The sequence below is a fragment of the Apium graveolens genome, chromosome 2, assembly GCF_009905375.1.
Source record: "Apium graveolens cultivar Ventura chromosome 2, ASM990537v1, whole genome shotgun sequence".
NCBI lineage: Eukaryota > Viridiplantae > Streptophyta > Magnoliopsida > Apiales > Apiaceae > Apium > Apium graveolens.
The window spans coordinates 218,895,490-218,900,320 of NC_133648.1; the positions used below are offsets into that span (position 1 = coordinate 218,895,490).

Below are 4,831 nucleotides of genomic sequence, written 5' to 3' on the forward strand. Positions count from 1 at the left end.
CATATAAGTCGGCTTTGGATCAGGTAAGTCCAACTTCTTGAAGATTGACAAAGGCATCAGATTGATGCTAGCTCCCAAGTCACATAAGCATTTGTCAAATGACACTTTTCCAATGGTGCAAGGAATAGTAAAGCTTCCAGGATCTTTAAGCTTCGGAGGCAACTTCTGTTGCAGCACAACACTGCATTCCTCCGTGAGAGCAATGGTCTCTAGGTCATCAAGCTTCACTTTCAGAGAAAGTATACCTTTCATAAACTTCACATAACTAGGCATCTGTTCAAGAGCTTCAACGAAAGGTATGTTGATATGAAGTTTCTTGAACACCTCCAGAAACTTTTCAAACTGCTTATCCAGCTTTTTTCTTCTGCAGCCTTTTAGGAAAGGGAGGTGGAGGATAGATCTGCTTCTCCCTTTTATTACCCTCATGAGGAATAAGTTCAACAATAGTCTTCCTTGGTTCCACTTTAGCTTCCTTCTGCACTTTTTCCCCAGCCACAGCTTCTTCATCCAAAACTTGAGAGTGTTCGGGATTTGCAACCTTCCCAGACCTCAATGTAATTGCCTTTACCTGCTCCTTAGCTTCCCTTTTTCCTGGCACTTCAGTGTCACTAGGGAGTGTACCAGGTTGATGATTTAGCAAGGCATTGGCAATTTATCCAACTTGATTTTCCAAGGTCTTGATAGAAACCGCTTGGCTTTTGCACATGAGCCTCAACTCCTCCAATTCAGATATTTCATTAGACTGTTGCAGCTGAAGTTGTTGTCTTGGTGCATATTACGGTTGCTGAAACCCAGGAGGGTTGTACTGCTTTACTGGATACTGCTGATAAGGCTGTTGAACCATATTCTAAGAATTGCTCCAGCTGAAGTTAGGTTGATTGCAGTTGTTAGGATGATAGGTGTTTGGCACAACCTGCCGTGACCTCTGAAAGTTGCTCACGAACTGAGCTGATTCACTAGAAATAGCACGCTGCTCTGTCTCATGGGCACCAGCACAAAGCTCACAGACACTAGTGATCTGATTAACTCCATAATTAGCCAAAGAATCCACCTTCATCGTCAAAGCCTTAAGTTGAGCAGCTATAGCAGTAGCTGTGTCTAACTCCAGAATTCCTGCTACCTTGCCCTGAGATAGTCTCTGAGTAGGATTCTGGTATTTATTGGAAGCCATCAGTTCAATCAATTCATAAGCTTCATCGTAGCTTTTATCCAACAAGGCTCCTCCTGATACTGCATCAAACATGGGTCTAGAAGTAGCACCCAATCCATTATAGAAGCAGTTAATGATCATCCAGTCAGGCATCCCATGGTGAGGAAACTTTCTAAGCATTTCTTTATAATAATCCCAAGCCTCACATAAAGATTCTCCATATTGGTGAGCAAATTGGGTAAGTGCATTTCTGATTGCAGCAGTCTTCGCCATAGGAAAAAATTTAGTTAAGAATTTTTGAGCAAGATCCTCCAATTTGGTGATAGACCCTGGTGGTGGAGAATGTAACCAACATTTCGTTTTATCCCGCAGAGAGAAGGGGAAAAGCCTTAACTTAATAGCATCTTCAGAAAGTCCATTGAACTTGAAAGTATTATAGATCTCGATGAAATCTCTGATGTGCATGTTGGGGTCTTTTATCGGAGAACCCCAAACTGAACTGAGTTTTGTATCATCTGAATCATGCTCGACTTGATCTCAAAGGTATTAGCCGAGATGGATGGTCGAACAATGCTAGACTCAATATCATTTATCTTTGGTTGAGAGTAATCCATCAAATCCTTCGGATTTGCTTCTGGTTCTCCCATTACAATAAGTTCTTCTTCATCCTTCTCAACTAAGATTTCTTCTTTAACTTTCTCCTCGACTACAACTTCTTCCTCAGCTTGATCCAGTGTTCTCTTACGAGACCGAGAACGCGTATGCATACACGCTCGCTAGAGTACCTGAAACATGACAAGGAATTTAGTAAGTAACAATGTCCGAGTCATTGAATTTTAACGACCAATGATGACAAACACATAAAGTAAAAATTAACACCGAAGTCCTCGACAGTGGTGCCAAAAACTTGTTAGATCTAGAACACGCGCTAATATTCACACAAGTATACACGATCACAAGTAATATAGAATGATTTCTAGTCTGTTCCCACAGGGACTGATTTAGGTTAATTTCAATCAATGTATTTATGCAACAATAGTATGGCTATTATCCAATGCTAAGAAGAATAACAATTTGAGGTTGTTTTAACTACACTTAAATAAGAGATTATACTAAAGAACATAAACTAAGAGAATAAAGAGAGTTGAATACTATATGACACAAACATGGGATTCTAACTTCATTACTACTTCATTCAATAGCCTATTCGTTCTTAACCTTAGTACGCATGGTGATGACACTAATCAGATAACACGAAAATGTTAAACGCCAACTTTTATTGTACGAATACCATACTACTAGACATCCACAAAAGAGATAGAAGCTGAATAGACACCAATTATATTAAGATCCTATATGTCTATAGAATTTGATAATATAACGATTTAATGCACTAGTTATCTATCGTGATTATATAGGGCAAGTAACATGGTTAAAATTACCTATGAATCATGCATATCAAATACACGAACCTATGCTAGCATGGCAAGTTCTAAACCCCTAAATTCACTTTCGCTTCATTAGAGATTAACACACTATCTTATCAGTTCACGACGCTCATAAGATGAATAAGCACAACCAATACTAGGATATCATACAATCACCACACACTAAGGCATCAAAATAATATACTAAAGAAATCCATAAATAAATACGCTAGAACCCCACGATAACGATTAGCCATAATCGGATTCATCATCAATGTGGGTTCCGATGAAAGCATGGTATAATAAATGTAGTCTTTATACTGAATAAATAATAAACCAAGTACGGAATAAGAGTATAGGTTCACAAATAAGAAAACTAGCATCCAAAGTTACAACTTAAAACAAAGAATCACAAGAATAAACTAGATCCTCTTCGCCTTGGTTGAATTATTTTCTACGGTCTTCTTTTTTGCCTTCTCCTTAAGCTCTGGTATGTCTTGTTATGAAAACGAACTTAAGTTATGTTTATATAGCAGCCCATGCAGATTAGAAGTCTTCTAGATCAAAATCAGAATAGAAACAGGATTCTTTGAATTCAACCTGGCACGGCCGCGCGCTTCACAAGCGCGGGCGCGCTGCATCTCTGTACTCCTGGCGCGGCCGCGCGCTACTACAACGCGGGCACGCTGACTCTCTGGAGAAAATTCTGAATTCTTCTTTTCTTGCTGGTTTGAGTTGGTCTTTTCACGAGCTTTTATTCTAGACACCATCCTAGCACCATATTAGCATTAAAATAATGCTAGATCACCTGAATTCCTGATATAAGCCTGAAATGCAAAACACTACAAAAACACATTAAAAACACCAACAACTCGAGTACAAAACACCAATTCAAAGCTTTATAGAGCGTTATAAGATGACATAAATGCCACTCAATAGTAGTCGCTGAGAAGGGTTCTGGTATTCATTAGCAGCCATCAGTTCAATTAAATCATAAGCTTCATCGTAGCTCTTAGCCCATAAGGCTCCACCTGATGCTGCATCAAGAATGGGTCTAGACTGTGCTCCCAAGCCATTATAAAAGCTGTTGATAATCATCTAGTCAGGCATTCCATGATGAGGACACTTTCTAAGCATCTCCTTATAACAATCCCAAGCTTCACATAAAGACTCTCCCGATTGCCGCGCAAATTAAGTAAGAGCTGTCCTGATTACAGCAGTCTTCGCCATAGAGAAGAATTTAGTTAGAAACTTTTGAGCAAGCTCTTCCCATTTGGTGATAGAGCCTCGTGGTAGAGAATGCAACCAACACTTAGCTTTATCCCTCAGAGAGAATGGGAAAAACCTTAGCTTTATAGCATCTTCAGACATGTTGTTAAATTTGAAAGTGTCGCTGATCTTGATGAGATCTCTAATATGAATGTTAGGATCTTTCATTGAGAACCCCCAAACTGAACTGAGTTCTGCACCATCTGAATTGTGCTAGCCTTGGTTTCAAACGTGTTATCCGTGATGGCTGGTCTGACAATGCTAGACTCAATATCATCGATCTTCGGTTGAGTGTAATCCATCAAAGCCTTCAGATTTGCTTCTGGTTCTCCCATTGCAATAAATGCTTCTTCTTCAACTTTCTCCTCAACAAAAACTTCTTCTTCTACTTCCTATGCTTTATCCAGTGTTCTCCTTCGAGATCGAGAGCGCGTTAGCATACACGCTCTCTAGAGTACCTGAAAAAGCAACAAGCAAACAAGTAAGTAAAATATCTGAGTCAGTGAACTTTAACGACCACTGATGTCAAGCACATAAACTAAAAATTAACACCGAGTCCCCGCCAACGGCGCCAAAAACTTGTTAGGACGAAAACAGGCGCTAATTTTACACGCAAGTATACACGTTCGCAAGTAATATAGAATTCTTTCTAGTTCGTTCCCACAGCTTATGCACTTATGCAACAATGGTATGGTTATTATTCAATGCTAAGATGATAACAAGTTGAGATTGGTTATAACTATAATTAACAAAGAAATTATACTAAATAACACTAACTAAGAGAGCTGAGGTTGTATTACTTATATGAGACAAATATGGGATTCTAACTTCATTACTACTTCATTCAAAGTCATTGTTCTTAACCTTAGCATGCAATGGTGATGACAACTAATCAGATAACACAAAAATAGTAAATGCCAACTTTCGTTGCACGAATACCCTACTACCAGACATCCACAAAAGAGATACAAGCTGAATAGACACC

General features: G+C 39.1%; 2 non-coding genes across 2 annotated transcripts; both read left to right on the top strand.

Annotated features, from left to right (window-relative positions):
- The first annotated feature begins 1,301 nt into the window (after window positions 1-1,301).
- On the top strand, window positions 1,302-1,408 carry LOC141709778 (small nucleolar RNA R71). Its single transcript, XR_012570339.1, has one exon. It is a non-coding gene; the product is annotated as a small nucleolar RNA R71 (small nucleolar RNA).
- A 2,277-nt stretch (window positions 1,409-3,685) lies between these two features.
- On the top strand, window positions 3,686-3,792 carry LOC141709308 (small nucleolar RNA R71). The gene has a single exon (XR_012569893.1). It is a non-coding gene; the product is annotated as a small nucleolar RNA R71 (small nucleolar RNA).
- The last annotated feature ends 1,039 nt before the right edge of the window (window positions 3,793-4,831 follow it).